The sequence below is a fragment of the Puma concolor genome, chromosome B2 (assembly GCF_028749965.1).
Source record: "Puma concolor isolate L17-30 chromosome B2, mPumCon1.1.hap2, whole genome shotgun sequence".
Taxonomy (NCBI): Eukaryota; Metazoa; Chordata; class Mammalia; order Carnivora; family Felidae; genus Puma; species Puma concolor.
Window position 1 is genome coordinate 47,360,027 of NC_141671.1, and position 17,182 is coordinate 47,377,208.

General features: G+C 36.5%; 1 non-coding gene across 1 annotated transcript; it reads left to right on the forward strand.

Annotated features, from left to right (window-relative positions):
- The first annotated feature begins 11,956 nt into the window (after nucleotides 1-11,956).
- LOC112862953 (U6 spliceosomal RNA) lies at nucleotides 11,957-12,063 on the forward strand. The gene has a single exon (XR_003223814.1). It is a non-coding gene; the product is annotated as a U6 spliceosomal RNA (small nuclear RNA).
- The last annotated feature ends 5,119 nt before the right edge of the window (nucleotides 12,064-17,182 follow it).

The window sequence follows — 17,182 nt, forward strand, 5'->3', positions numbered from 1 at the left end:
ACATACACCCATAGCCACATAACTAAACTTGAAACTATCCTGACTTCCCTGAAATGCTAACTCTGAGAATAAACCCAGCTGATATTCTTTGGAGATTCACAGGGATTTTCTATGTACCAGTCATGTCAAACGAAACTTCTACTTCTTCCTCTTTTTGTTCCTTCCCAGTCTTTGTGCTTTTTATTTTTCTTGCTTTAATCCACTGGCTAAGAACTCCAGTAAAATATTAAATACAAGTAATTGGAGTGTACATCACTGAATATTTCCAAACGTAGGGGGAAACCATTATTCTTTCACCATTATATATTAGCTGTAGATTTTTCATAGATATTGCTGAATAAGCAATTCCCCATCCACATAATTAGCTGATTTTTTTTTATCATGAATTGGTGCCAATTCTTCTAAATCACCCACTCAAAATATACCTTTATTTCCTTTTTATTAAGAAGCTGAATAACAGAAATTGATATTCAAATATGAAATCAACATCCAACTTTACATTGCTAGGATAAAACCCAATTGGCTAATATATATTACATTTAGATAATGCTATTTTGAATTACTAATATTTAATTAATAATATTTCTGTGCATGAGGAATATTTGTCTTAACTTTTCTTTTCTTATAATGTCATATTTTAGTATCAGAATTGGGCTGGACTCAAAAGATGAGGTGATGAATTTTCTCTTTTCAATTTTTTCAAAAAGAATGTGTGGAAGTTTTGTGTTTTTTCTTATTTAAATGTTGATATCCTTCTAAGAAACTGATTCTATAATCGTTATGAAATGCCTCTCATAATCTTTGATAATGCACCTTAAATTTTATTTTGTTAGATATTAAAAAGACTATATTAGTTTCAATGTATTTTGTGGGAGGCCGGACCCCGGTGCCAGGCTGAGACCCGGTTGAGCAACAGCTCCCTGTTGACTCAGCCAACCCGGTGGTTCCTCCTCCCATTCCCCCACTTGCAAAGGCATACGAAAGCCTTGTTAAGGCTGAGAAAGCCAATTCCTGAAGCCTGTGGTCTGTGGGTGTTGGCAGTAATGTTATCCCCTTTTCTACCCCGGGTCAAATAGAAACAAACATGGGAACTGTGTTTTGCTAGCAATCTATCAACAGGACCTTGCTGTGACCTGTTTAGAAAGTTCACAATGTACACAGAACTAAATGTTTTGGTTGGCAGCGATCATGTGAAACCTGTTTATTCTTAGAATGACCTGACCCATAAGAGTCTTGATATAAAAGATTGTGTACAGCAACAATAAAGCCATCACTTGGGCCATCAGCCCAGGGGACCCTCCTGTTCCCAAACTGGCTTCTCTTCTTTTCTTTCTTACATTCCCCTACCCTCAGGACCCTGGTCTTGGTGTTTGTTGTGCCAGTCGCAACAGTATTTATACCTCAAGGTATATCTTTTGCTGTCTACTTTCAATCTCCCTGAGCACTTAAAAGTGCATCTCTTGTAGATAACAAAATTGGATTTTTCTCTTTTTCAATGTGAGAATGTCTACCTTTAATTAGCTTGTTTAAGCCACTTATATTTATTTTTTTTTAAATTTTTTTTTTTTCAACGTTTATTTATTTTTGGGACAGAGAGAGACAGAGCATGAACGGGGGAGGGGCAGAGAGAGAGGGAGACACAGAATCGGAAACAGGCTCCAGGCTCTGAGCCGTCAGCCCAGAGCCCGACGCGGGGCTCGAACTCACGGACCGCGAGATCGTGACCTGGCTGAAGTCGGACGCTTAACCGACTGCGCCACCCAGGCGCCCCTAAGCCACTTATATTTAATGTAATCATTGATATGGTTGAGTTTAAATTCACCATTGTACTAATAATTTTCTATTATTGTATCTGTTTGCTGTGTTGTTTCCTCCCTAATTTCCAATATTTGGGGCTTGAATTTTTTTAATATTTCTTTTAAATTATGGGATTTTTAGCTCTTCCTCTTTATATTATTTTTAAGTGGTTTCTCTAGGAATTGCAATACACATCTTTAGCATCTCCTACTCTATATAGAATTAATATCATACCAATGAAGTTTTGGGGTGATGGTGGGGAGGTCTGGAGCTGACAACCAAGAAAGAATTCTTGAAGATGTCTTTGGTGCAAAAAGGTGATTTTATTAAAGCATGGGGACAGGACCCATGGGCAGGAAGAACTGCACTGGGATTGTTACAGGTAACTCATTATATACCCACAGGTTGGGAGGGTGTTAAGAGTAAATCTTTAAGGTATTTTGGAAGCAAGGTTTCCAGGACCTTGAGGGCTAGCTGTTGCTAGGGAAATGCCACTTATTACCGTTTAATAAAACCTCAGCCATGAGATCCTTTAGATGTATATCAGGAGGCCATAAGCTTGGAGTATGATTGCCAGCCTATATCTTGGGGCAGTTGAGATAAAGGACGTAGACTTACAGTATCCTTGAGGTTGGGATAATGTTAAATTAGGGTTCTCTTTTGCCCCTAGCAAAGTGTCATCATCAAAGTAACTGAGCTCCTAGAGGGAGGTCACTCTGACGGTTTCAAGGACTTGTCAATGGACTGTAGGCAGTAAGGGAATTTAATTTTTCATTTGCCTTAATTTCCCACATTATCATAGCAAGCACTTAAACCCCTTTCCTTTGTTCTTGGGTAGTCAGGAGTGTCTGAGGAATATCACACATATTCCACCTGGGATGGGGCAGGTGGGTGCCAGCCTGTATTTTGCCCTCAGCTTGCTCCAAGCTGTCTCATCAATGCCACTTCATTTAAAATGCATTAGGGGCGCCTGGGTGGCGCAGTCGGTTAAGCGTCCGACTTCAGCCAGGTCACGATCTCGCGGTCCGTGAGTTCGAGCCCCGCGTCAGGCTCTGGGCTGATGGCTCAGAGCCTGGAGCCTGTTTCCGATTCTGTGTCTCCCTCTCTCTCTGCCCCTCCCCCGTTCATGCTCTGTCTCTCTCTGTCCCAAAAATAAATAAAAACGTTGAAAAAAAAATTTTAAATGCATTAAGTTTACAATAGCATAATCACATTTACCCTTTCATCCTTTGTAAAGATGTTATCATAGATTTCCTTTTATATACATTATAAACTACCCAATAATCTTTGCTTGTTTGCACTATACAGTTATTTTATAAAGAAACAAAATAAAGAAAAATAGTCATGTGCTTATAAAATACTTAATATTTCTTTTTTTAATGTTTAGTGTATCTGATGCTCTTTATTTCATTTTATAGATTTGAGCTTTCAAATAGAATTATTTTCTTCAGCTTCAGAAATTTCTTGTAATATTTCATTTTGAGAAAGTCTGCTATCAACACATTCTTACAGCTTTTATTTTGTTTAAACAAAATATTTCACCCACCTTTTGAAGGATAGTTTCAGCAGATATATAACTCTAGGTTGATTTTTTTTTCATCTTCTGAAATATTTTCTTCCATTTTTATCTGGTTCTTCTTTTTTCCTGATAAGAAATTAGCTATCATGTATATCTTTTTTTTTCCTCTAGTTCATAATATGTCTTTACTTCTCTTGTTACTTTCAACATTTCCTCTTTATTTGTGGTTTTCATCAGCTTGACTGTGATGTACCCAAATGAGTTTTTCTACATATTAATTTTTGAGTTGCTCTGAACTTCATGGATATGTATATTAATATTTTCACCAAAGTTTCAAAGTTTTAAACTGCTATTATTCTCCAGTACATATACATTACAAATATATACCATATCTATTAGTATTTCTTCTTCTAATGTTTACTATTTATGATGCTCTTCATTTCATTTTTCAAGTAGTATTATTTTTTTCAGCTTCAGGAACCTCAATATTCCATTTAGAGTAAGCCTGCTGTCAACAGGAGATAGATATAGATATAGACATAGACATAGACATATAGATATACATATACATATACATATACATATACATATATAATTTTTTTTTTGGCCTATCCTTCTGGGACTCCAGTTGCACCATTACAGCACAGATTATTGAGACCATTCATTGTTTTTTTTCCCGATTCTCAGAAAACTTCTATTGATTTCTTTTTAAGTTTACTAACCTTTTTTTTTTTCTCTGTAATTTCTAATCTGTTTACTATGCCAACCCAGGACAATTTTCATGTCCAATATTGTACATTTTAGCTGCAGAATTTCCATTTGGTGCTTTCTTCTTTGCCTTTTCCAATTATCTGCTGAAATTCCCCCCATAGTTTCTCATTATATCTGCCTTTCTTCTTGGTGATCTATAGCCCTTAACGTATTCATAGTCTGTTTTACAGTCCTTGTTTGTTCGTTCCAATAACTTGGTCATTTCATGGTCAGTTTCAACTGACCAGGTTGTACTTAATGTTACTTAATTTTGGAGTCCTATCTTCTAGGTTGTTTTTTTCCCCCATATGTCTGGTGATTTCTATTGCATACTGGAATTGTGAATATACAGGGTAAGAAATTTGGATAATGTTATCTTTCTTCATGTGTGTTATATTTATTTCTGGTTGTTTGTTAAACCACTGGTGTATGCTTTTAATCTTATTAAGCCCAATTTTATTCTCTGTTAGGGAATATCTATTCATCTCTGTTTTAAGCTTTGGGCATGTATCTTACTCTGTAGCATAGTCGTTACTTTCAAATCGTGAACTCACAGGGCTTTCTGCTGATGGCAGAAATACACAGCACAGTGTCTCTACTGGAGGTAGTTGACACTGCAGTTTCCTAGTACTGCATGTCTTTTCACATGATGGGCGTGAACCAGATACTCCGCGAGGGTTTCCAAATCTTGTCCTGCACACCTAAAACTCAGCCCTGAGTTTGCCCTGCAAATTTTAATTTTTCGACATCACTAAAACATCAGAAACTCTTACTACTCATTATAAATGTATAGGAAAATGGAAAAATAGTAAAAGTAGCATTTATTTAGTATGTAATTTAAAACACTAGAAATATTGACAATAAAAGGGGTTTTTTTTTATTCCCTTTAAATTTAGCAGAAGTTGTGAGCATTTTCTCTATGCCTTAATGAATTATCATTGGCATACTCCTTTCTAAGTTGGTCCAATGGACTGAATGTTTATGTCACCCAAAATGTATGTTGAAATACTACTCCCACTGTTATTAGGTTCCAAAGTGGGGCCTTTAGGGGATAATTAAGTCATGGTCATGAGGACCTATAATCTTGAATAGGATTAATGCTTTTATAAGAAGAGGCCAAAGAGGGGCGCCTGGGTGGCGCAGTCGGTTAAGCGTCCGACTTCAGCCAGGTCACGATCTCGCGGTCCGTGAGTTCGAGCCCCGCGTCGAGCTCTGGGCTGATGGCTCGGAGCCTGGAGCCTGTTTCCGATTCTGTGTCTCCCTCTCTCTCTGCCCCTCCCCCGTTCATGCTCTGTCTCTCTCTGTCCCAAAAATAAATAAACGTTGAAAAAAAAAAAAAAAAAGAAGAGGCCAAAGAGTCATGGGAGGACACAAGAAGTCACCCACTTGCAACCCAGAAAAGGGTACACACTATGCTATCACCCTGATCTTGGACTTCCAGCCTCCAGAACTATTAGAAATTAATTTCTGTTGATTACAAACCACCCAAGTATTTATATGAAAGCCCAAGCTAAGACAGTTGGAATCAGCCTCTAATGTTTTATATTTTATACTTTTAATGTTGTAAAATATCTGTCAGAATTCCTTTAGTTATGAAGGTTTGGGCCAGTACCAATTTCCCTATAAAATATTTAGCCTTACACCACAGCCACTTTCCTCATTTTTCTCAATAAATTCAGCTTTACCAAACTCCTCCATATGTCTACTGTCTATCAAAGGAAAACTACATTAACATTCCCTCTCTTGGTTATTTCTTCTGTAACTCCATGGATGTGCAATTTGAGTTTCACTTTCAGCATTACCACTTTTTGTTTCTTTTCAGCACTCTTTCTTTGTTGGGCAACCTGTCTTTCAATTTACTTTTTGGAAAGTGCCATATGGGTTTATCACTGGGGGCCAAGGAGGAAATGTAATTTTATGTTCTGCTGTCTGTACATAAACTGAGTAACAGATATGCAAGGACCAGTCGCTGACAGATTTTAGGGGGAAAAACACAAAAACAAAAACAAACAAAGAAAAACACAAGCCATACGTTATTCACATAGTTGTGTGTGTATTGAAGATTTAACAGCAATGTTTGTACTTTGTGTAATTCCTCACAGTTAATACATAGTAGTAACTGAAACATAAACCATGTTTTTGGAGACTGGTGTTATTGAACTAATTTCAGCGATAACTGGAATTTTTGCATAGCAAAACTGTGAGAAATGAGGACTGTCTCTACTAAATTCTGTTTGTAAAAAGATACAGTTCTTGCCTTCAGAAGGGAAGAGGCGAAACTTAAGTAAAACAAGAACAAAAACAAACACCCAACTAATTACACATTGTAGCAAGTTCTCTGAAGGAAAAATTAAAGGAGGTAGAAAGAGCCTATGGTACTGGGAAATTATGTATTCAAAGATGGGATCAGGAAAAAGTTTGCTGATGAAGGGATATCTGAGTTGTTATCTAAAAGATGAATGTTAATTAATGTACCAAACAAAATATATGCATATGGATAAGCAAAGAGCATAGAACAGTAAGTTTGATTTTGAAAATGAAGAAAAAAAAAGGAAGAACCTATTTTACTGGATTTCAAGACATAAAGTTATAGTAACCAACACAGTCTGGTATTAGAGTAAAGACAAATACATAGATCAAAGGAATAGAAGAGTCTAGAAATACACACTCGTAATCAACTGATTCTTAATAAAAGTACCAAGGCAATTCAATGGGATAAATTATAATCTTGTTTCAAAAAGATACTGGTTCCAAAGAAATAAGCTTCAACCTTACCTGACACTATATATAATAATTAATTACACATGGATCACACAACATTCCCATACAACAATGTAACAGCTATGCCTACGAAATTTCTAGAAGAAACTAGAAACTAGGTAAAACTCTAAATAACTATTTTCTTGCCCAAAATTCTTAAGTACTAACTAAAGGAAAATAAATCAATAAATTGGACTTCATCAAAATGAAAACTTTGTTCCTTATATTTTTATTTAAAAATTTTTATGTTTATTTCTGACAGAGAGGGGAGAGAGAGAGAGAGAGAGAGAGAGAGAGAGAGAGAGAAAACACAACTGGGGGAGGGGCAGAGAGAGAGGGAGACACAGAATCCGAAGCAGGCTCCAGGCTCTGAGCTGTTAGCACTGAGCCTGTGACATAGGGCTCGAACCCACAAACTGTGAGATCATTACCTGGGCCTAAGTAGGATGCTTAACCAACTGTGACACCCAGGAACCTCCAAAATTGTGTTCTTTAAAGGACACTAATATAACTGTAACAACAAAATTATATTTTATATAATAGAAAAGCAGGCTACAGACTGGTAGCAAGTATTTACAAAACATGTATCTCTCAAAAGAAGTCTATCTAGAGTATATAGATAACTTGAACAACTCAAATTTAAGAAAAATAGAACCAACTTTTAAAATGTAGGTGAAAGACTTGAAAGAATATTCCACTAAAAAAGATATGGGCGGAAAACAATCACATGAAAAGACTTTTCAATATCACCACTAGAGAAATACAAATTGAAACCACAATAAGATACTAAATCACACACAGAATAATATTTGAGGTTAAAAAGACTAAGTATATTAAGTATTGGTGAGGATGTGAAGCCAATAGAAATTTCACTTTGGCTGTTTGGAATGTATCATACAATTACTTTGGAAAGCACTTTTGTAGTACCTTAAAAAGTGAAATACAAGGCTACCCTATGACCAATGCATTCTGCTTCTAGGTATTATTTACCCAGATAAATGTATATTCAGAGAGAATTTTACAGAGTGTTCATTGCAGCTATATTTATAATAGCCCCAAACTGGAAGCATCTCAAATATCCGTCAACAGGTAAATGGATAAAAAAGCTACACAAAGTGATATAGCTACACAAAGGAATATTACTCATCAATACAAAGGAATACATTATTGTTAGTGTGACATAGATAATCTCAAAATAATTAGGCTAAATAAGTAAAGCCAGACAGAAGAGTATACGCCTCATGTTTCCATATATATGGAATTCTAGAAAGCCCCAACAAATTTATTGTGACAGAAAGCAGCTCAGCAGTTGCCTGGAGCAAGAAGTGTAGATAAGGAGGGGAATAAGACAAGGATTACAAGGGGTAGAAGGAACTTTTGTGTGGTTTGTTCATTATCATGGGTTTTTTTTCTGTAATTTTGGGGATTACACATATGTCAACACTTATTAAATTTTACATGTTATATGGGCAGCTTATATTCTATAAGTATGTGCAGTTTATTCTATGTCAATTATCTCATATTAAAGTTATCTATAAGTAAGGAAAGAAAGAACATTTTCTGTTTGTACTTTTTAGTTTCCTTATAAAGAACGGACTGAAAGGGGGAAGGAATGGAAGGAATGGGAGAGGTTAGAAAACTTCTGAACCTTGGGAATGTGGCAGAAGTTATTGATTGCAAAGGCATATACAGAATTGAGAGATATTTAAGAGGTAAAATATATAGCCCTCAATGCCAGATTGGATATAAGGAGGTGAGGGAGAAGAAGAGAGAAGACGGAAGCAGGACTCCTAGGTTTTTGTCTTGTTCAACTATTAATGGAGATTCCTTTACATGCTATAGGGAAACTTGGAGCAGAACCAGGTTTATAGGAAGAAACCGTTCAGTTCAACTTTAGCAACGCTGAGTTTGAGGGGTTTTATAAACTTTACAATTCCAAGGGAATACAATTTTTGACCTATGAGAGTGGTTTGGAGGTAAAATTTTGGGAGTCATGAAACAGCTGATGGTAAACGAAGCTTTAAAAATATTAAGGAGGGGCTCCTGGGTGGTTCAGTCAGTTAAGTGTCAACTCAGCTCTGGTCATGACTTGCAGTTTGTAAGTTCGAGCCTTGCACTGAGCTGTCAGCACAGAGCCTGCCTTGGATTCTGTGTCTCCCTCTCTCTCTGCCCCTCCCTCACTTGTGCTCTGTCTTTCTCTCTCTCAAAAATGAACAAACATTAAAAAAATTATTTAAAAAAATGTTAAGGAGCAAGAAGTAAATGGAGAAATATTTTTTGAAAAGACAAGAAACCTCGGAAAGAGACTTGGCAAAACCTTATCTATGAAAATGAATGGACAAGGAGACTAAAAGGAATCTCTAGGGTATTACAGGGACCATAATTCACATTTGTGCTCAATTAATAATGAGACTTCCCATATCTCTTTGTTGCAGTCCACCACCCCTCCCTACAAGTTGTAGAGAGCTAATGATATCATCTTTCCTCAAAAGTAGAATTAGTGACTGTTGATGAATAATTTCAGAGTCTCCTTACAACCAAAGGGTTACCATTAACTATAATTTCAAATTAGATACACAACCCTTTTAGATAAAGTCTTTAGACCATCTGTTATATTAGAAATATATATATATATATATATACACATACATACACACACATGTGTATGTATGTATATATATATGTATATATACATACATACACACACATTTCCTGGTAAAATTCACTTTTCAACACAACAATTATTTACATCTGCATTGAATAAATCAAAAACTATATTAACTTTAGAGAAGCATTTTGAGAAGGAGAAAAGAGAAGAAACCACCATGAAAAAGTAAAATAAAAAGGAGTTAAATCAGGATGATTCACATTGCCTTATACCTAGATGTGCACCTAATAATCTGACTCTTCAAAGACTCTGTAAAAGGTGTCATATAGATGTAGATACCTAATAATGAATGACTCATAATTACCAGCAGTTTTAAATATCACCACTACCGAAGAGGATCCAAGACAAAAATTCCATGATTTGTTTACAGGAAGCAAAAACTTGCATACATGCTTCACTACGGTGAGCATTTCTCACAATCACTTTTATTATTGGAGAGATCTAAAATCTAGAAGAGAAACGAATATGTATTGATCTGTCACTAATATTCCAAATGCTCCAAATGGTTTCTTGTATTGATCCATTTAGTATTCACCAGAGCCCATTGTACTTTTTTTGGTTAAGATAATAGGATACACAAGGTTGAAAAATCAAGCCCAAGATTATACACCTAGGTAAAGAAGGAGACTAGATTTTTTTAATGTTTATTTATTTCTGAGAGAGAGCGAGTGAGCATGAGCACAGGAGGGGGAGAGAGAGAGGGAGACTCAGAATCTGAAGCAGGCTCCAGGCTCTGAGCTGTCATCACAGAGCCCGACACGGGGCTTGAACTCACAGACTGCAAGATCATGACCTGAGCCGAAGTCAGATGCTTAACCAGCTGAGCCACCCAGTGCCCTGAAGATTGAAACCTAAGCAGTCTGGCTCCAGAGCTTGCACACTTTGCTGCTCTACCATGCAGTTTCTTATTACACAAAATGTCTCACTCCTACCGAATCATTGGTCATAGCTCAGCCCTCTGGAGCAGAACAACACAAGTGTGTTCTCCCTCAGGGCTTTTCAGATGTTTGATTCTGACTCTCAGTTATTCTCTTCATTGTCTCCTTTTCAGAACTGATAGCTCCAGGTCCTTCATACTTATTTATACATCCTGGATTCCAGATCACCATTGAAATGTAACCTGTTGTATTCAAACAATGTGCCTTGAATCTAAATCAAGCCTCCATATTTGGCTACCCTCTCCAAAATAGTGAAGAACAATTAGTTTTATTGATCTAGTGAATGTCCTTTTATTAAAGCAATCTCAAAATCACATGTGGGTTTTGACAAGTTCTGTCTCAATATTTGCTTCAGTAGAATTTGTGGTCGTTAAAATCTCCTGGCCACATTAATGTGGACACTGAAGGCAGACCACCACAGTCATAGGAGAAGCTGTTTGTATTTTAATCTAAATGCAAGCCTTAATTTATACCTGGTAAATCCCATCACATTATCATTTACCCAGTATTTGAAAATACTATCTTTTAAAAGGATACTAGTGTTCCTTTCCACTTTATTTCAATTCTATATTTGAATATTATTCTTTTTACATCTCCATTCATGTAACTGACACTATTATTAGAGAGGACAAAGTCAAATGGCATTTTCATACACCCACTGCAATTATCAATATCTTCTCCTAATATCTTTCTTGCAGTATATATTTAAATACGGGGAATATTCAATTTTACATAATAAAGTCTTTAATATGAATTTTTGTTGATTAAGGAGTTCTGTGGCCACAGTTTGCAAGGAAATCAGCATTTTCTTAAAACATCTGAAATCTTACAGTAATATGGATATATTATTAATAAACGACTATATCTGGTGGAAATTTTCTTTATATAATTTTGAAATGTATTAGTTTGTATTATCACCTAACAACTCGTGTGTTTATGTTTCGGTTTCCCACTTTTAAAGTGAAACTCAGAAATATTGCATCAAACTAACTACTTGGCATAAGGGCATGTTTTACAATTGCATTTAAGCTTTTCTTAAAAAGATTACATCAGATGGCTTTGAATGAAGAGAGTTAAGGGTATAAATGATTCCAGGTTTCTCTTGGATTCTGGTTTCCATCACTAAGTCTCACCTTGTTCCTCTCCTCTCCTCTAAACTCCCTTATTTATAACTAGCCAATTGATTATATAGTTGTCCTCTCTAAGACCTTTTTGTAACACTGTTCCAGAGGCTTCTCCAGTTTGAATAAATGTTCTTGGGGCTACGCAGCCTTTTCTCATCAGTATGCAAACTCAATGACCAACTATGACAGAGAAAACTCAAAAGACATAAAAGATGGGAAATATTAAATGACAGAGGTGGATTTTCCTGTACTAACAGGGAATCAAATGACTGTCTAGGTACCTGCTTGTGCTTTTCTTCTAGGAAATTCTCTAGCAGTTAGGATAAGCAACTAAATTTATCCAAAGACATATCTAAAAGACATATACGTTAAGATCACCTGTCTTTAAAGATCATATACAGTGCTCACTTTGGCATCGCATACACTAAAATTGGAGCGATACAGAGAAGGTTGGCCTGGCTCCTGTGCAAGGATGACATGCACATTTGTGAAACATTCCATATTTTTATCTGTATCTTAGGAGTTCGAGAAGAAGCAGAGAGAGAGAAAGGGGCAAAAGGTTTACTTGAACAAATTATAGCTGAGAACTTCCCTAATCTGGGGAAGGAAGCAGACATCCAAATCCAGGAGGCACAGAGAACTCCCTTCAGATTCAACAAGAATAGGTCTTCACCATGGAATATTATAATGAAACTGGAACAATACAAGGATAAAGAGAGAATTCTGAAAGCAGCTAGGGAAAAATGGGCCTTCACCTACAAGGGTAGACACAGGGTAGTAGCAGACCTGTCCACTGAAACTTGGCAGGCCAGAAGGGTGTGGCAAGAAATATTCAATGTGATGAATAGAAAAAATATGCAGCCAAGAATCCTTTATCCAGAAAAGTTGTCATTCAGAATAGAAGGAGAGATAAAGGTCTTCCCAAACAAACAAAAACTGAAGGAATTCATCACCACTAAACCAGCCCTGCAAGAGATCCTAAGGGGGATCCTGTGAGTGAAATGTTGCAAGGACCACAAAGTACCAGAGATACCACTACAAGCATGAAATCTACAGATATCACAATCACTCTAAACCCATATCTTTCAATAATAACTCTGAATGTAAATGGACTAAATGCTCCAGTCAAAAGACACAGGGTATCAGAATGAATAAAAAACAAGATCAATCTATAAGTTGTCTACAAGAGACTCATTTTAGACCCGAGGAACCTTCAGACTGAAAGTGAGGGGATGGAGAACCATCTATCATGCTACTGGAAGTCAAAAGAAAGCTGGAGTAGCCATACTTATATCACACAAACTAGATTTTAAACTAAAGGCTATAACAAAAGATGAAGAAGGGCATTATATCATAATTACAGGGGTCTATCTATCAAGAAGAGCTAACAATTATAAATGTTGATGCCCCCAACTTGGTACATCCATATATATAAATCAATTAATCAGAAACATAAGCAATCTTATTGGTAAGAATACAGTAATTGCAGGCGACGTTAATACTCCACTTATAACAAAGCACAGATCATCTAGGCAGAAAATCCATAAAAAAATAATGGCCTTGAATGATACTCTGGACCAGATGGACTTGAAAGATATATTCAGAACTTTTCATCCAAAAGTAGCAGAATACACATTCCTCTCGAGTATACATAGAACATTCTCCAAGATAGACCACATACTGGGGCACAAAACAGCCCTCAATAAATATAAAAGAATTGAAATCATACCATGCATATTTTCATATCACAACTCTATGAAACTTGAAATCAACCACAAGAAGAAATTTGGAAAGCCTCCGGATGCATGGAGGTTAAAGAACATACTACTAGAGAATGAATTAATGGGTCAACCAGGCAATTAAAGAAGAAATTAAAAATCTATGGAAGCAAATGAAAAGGAAAACATGACAGTCCAAACCCCTTGGAATGCAACAAAGGCAACCCTGAGGGGAAGATACATTGCAATCCAGGCCTATCTCAAGAAACAAGAAAAATCTCACACACAAAATCTAACCGCACAACTAATAAAACTAGAAGGAGAACAGAAAAGAAATCCCAAAACCAGCAGAAGAAAATAAATAATAAAGATTAGAGATGAAATAAACAATATAAAATCAAAAAAAACCCAGTAAAACAGATAAATGAATCTAAGAGCTAGTTTTTTAAAAAAAAATAAAATTTATAAACTCCTAGCCATACTTCTCAAAAAGAAAAGAGAGAGAATCCAAATAGATAAAATGAAGAATGAAAGAGGAGAGATCACAACCAACACCACAGAAATACGAACAAGTATTAGAGAATACTATGAAAATTATATGTCAACAAACTGGCCAACATGGAAGAAATGGACAAATTCCTAGAAACCCACACACTACCAAAACTCAAATGGGAAGAAATAAAAAATTTGAACAGACCTATAACCGGTTAATAAATTGAATCAGTTATCAAAAATCTCTCAACAAGTAAGAGTCCTGGGCCAGATGGCTTCCCAGGGGAATTCTACCAAAAATTTAAAGCAGACTTAGTACCTATTCTTCTCAAGCTGTTCCAAAAAATAGAAACGAAAGGAAAGCCTCTGGACTCATTCTATGAAGCCAGCGTTACCTTGATTCCCTAACCACACAGACACCCCACTGAAAAGGAGAATTACAGTCCAATATCCCCGATGAACGTGAATGCAAAAATTCTCAACAAGATACTAGCAAATCATATGCAACAGTATACTAAAAGAATTATTCACCATGGTCAAGTAGGATTCATTCCTAGGCTGCAGGGCTACTTCAATATTCACAAATCAATCAATGTGATACCTCCCATTAGTAGAAGAAAAGATAAGAAGCATAAGATCCTGCCAATAAATGCAGAAAAAGCATTTGACAAAATGTAGCATCCTTTCTTAATAAAAACCCTCAAGAAAGTCAGGATAGAAGGAATACACCTTAACATCATAAAAGCCTTATATGGAAAGCCCACAGCTAAAGTCAAATGGGGAAAAACAGAGATTTCCCCTGCAATCAGGAACATGACATGAAGGTCCACTCTCACCATTGTGAAGAACATAGTGAAGGAAGTCCTAGCCTCAGCAATCAGGCAACAAGATGAAATAAAAGGCATCCAAATTGGCAAAGAAGAAGTCATACTTTCACTTTTTGCAGATGACATGATATTCCACATGGAAAACATGAAGGACTCCACCAAAAAGATGCTAGAACTGATACATAAATTCAGCAAAATCTCAGGATATAAAATCAATGTAGAGAAGTCGGTTGCATTTCTATACACCAATAATGAAGCAACAGAAAGAGAAATCAAGAAATAGATCCCATTTAGAATTGCACCCAGAACCATAAAATACCTGGGAATAAATCTAACCAAAGATGTGAAAGATCTGTATGCTGAAAACTATAGGAAGTTTATGAAGGAAATTGAAGAAGACACAAAGAAATGGAAAAACACCCATGCTCATGGAATTGAAGAACAAATATTGTTAAAATCTCAATACTACCCAAAGCAATACACACATTCAATGCAATCCCAATCAAAATTGCACCGGCATTCTTCTCAAAGCTAGAATAATCCTAAAATTTATCTGGAAACAGAAGAGACCCCAAATAGCCAAAGTAACATTGAAAAAGAAAACCAAAGCGGGAAGCATCACAATCCCAGACTTTAGCCTCTACTATAAAGTTGTAATCATCAAGACAGCATGGTATTGGCACAAAACAGACACATAGGCCAATGGAATAGAATAGAGAACCCAGAATTGGAGCCACAAATGTATGCCCAACTAATCTTTGACAAGCAGGAAAGAATATCCAATGGAAAAGAGACAGTCTCTTTAGTAAAGGGTCCTGGGAGAACTGGACAGAAACATGCAGAAGAATGTAACTGGACTACTTTCTTACACCATACACAAAAATAAACTCAAAATGGATGAAAGGCCTAAATGTGAGACAGGAAACCATCGAAACCATCCCCCAGAGGAGAAAACAGGCAACAACCTCTTTGATCTCACTGCAGCAACTTCTTGACAGGTATACAAAGGCAAGGGAAATAAAAACAAAAATGAACTATTGGGACCTCATCAAGATTAAAAGCTTCTGCACTGCAGGGGCGCCTGGGTGGCGCAGTCGGTTAAGCGTCCGACTTCAGCCAGGTCACGATCTCGCGGTCTGTGAGTTCGAGCCCCGCGTCGGGCTCTGGGCTGATGGCTCGGAGCCTGGAGCCTGTTTCCGATTCTGTGTCTCCCTCTCTCTCTGCCCCTCCTCCGTTCATGCTCTGTCTCTCTCTGTCCCAAAAATAAATAAACGTTGAAAAAAAATTTAAAAGCTTCTGCACTGCAAAGGAAATAATCAATAAAACTAAAAGGCAACTGACAGAATGGGAGAAGATATTTATAGATGACATATCAGACAAAGCGTTAGTATCCAAAATCTATAAAGAACTTACCAAACTCAAAACCCCAAAAACAAATAATCCAGTGAAGAAATAGGCAGAAGACATGAATAGACACTTTTACAAAGAGGACATCCAGATGACCAACAGACACATGAAAAGATGCTTAACATCACTCATCACCAGGGAAATATAAATCAAAACCACATTGAGATACCATCTCACACAAGTCAGAATGGCTAACATCCGTGGAGAACGGGGAACCTTATTGTACTGTTGGTGGGGATGCAAATTAGTGCAGCCCCTCTGGAAAACAGTGTGGAGGTTCCTCAAAAAATTAAAAATAGAACTATCCTATGACCCAGCAATAGCACTACTAGCAATTTATCCAAAGGATACAGGAGTGCTAATGCATAGGGGCATTTGTATCCCAATGTTTACAGCAGCACTTTCAACAATAGCCAAATTATGGAAAGAGCCTAAATGTCCATCAACTGATGAATGGGTAAAGAAGATGTGATTTATATACACAATGGAATACTACTTGGCAATGAGAAAGAATGAAGTCCTGCCATTTGCAACAATGTGGATGGAAGTGGAGGGTATTATGCTAAGTGAAATAAGTCAGTCAGGGAAAGACAGACATATGCTTTCACTCATATATGGAACTTGAGAAACTTAACAGAAGATCATGGGAGAAGGGGAAAAAATAGTTTCAAACAGAGAGGGAGGCAAACCCAGGAGACTCTTTAATACAGAGAACAAACTCAGGGTTGTTGGTGGGCAGTGGGGGAGAGGGGAAAATGGGTGATGGACATTGAGGAGGGCATTTGTTGTAATGAGCACGGGGTGTTGTATGGAAGTGATGAATCACGGGAATCTATCCCCGAAACCAAGAGCACACTATATATACTGTATGTTGGCTAACTTGGCAATAAATTATATATATATATGAAATAAATTATAATATATAAAAATATATAATATATATTTAGTATATATTTATATATAAGTCCCATGATTCATCACTTATATATAATATTTATATAAATCAATAAATTTTATATAGATAGATAGATGGATAGATATATAAGAAAAGCTTTTAAGCATTTGGGAAACTATCATATCAAGCTCCTGGTGATAAATACAATCTTTCCAAAACTCTAATTTTTGCCTGAAAGCTCAAATTTTACCACTGGCAACAAATACCATCAGTTATTTTTTTTTGAA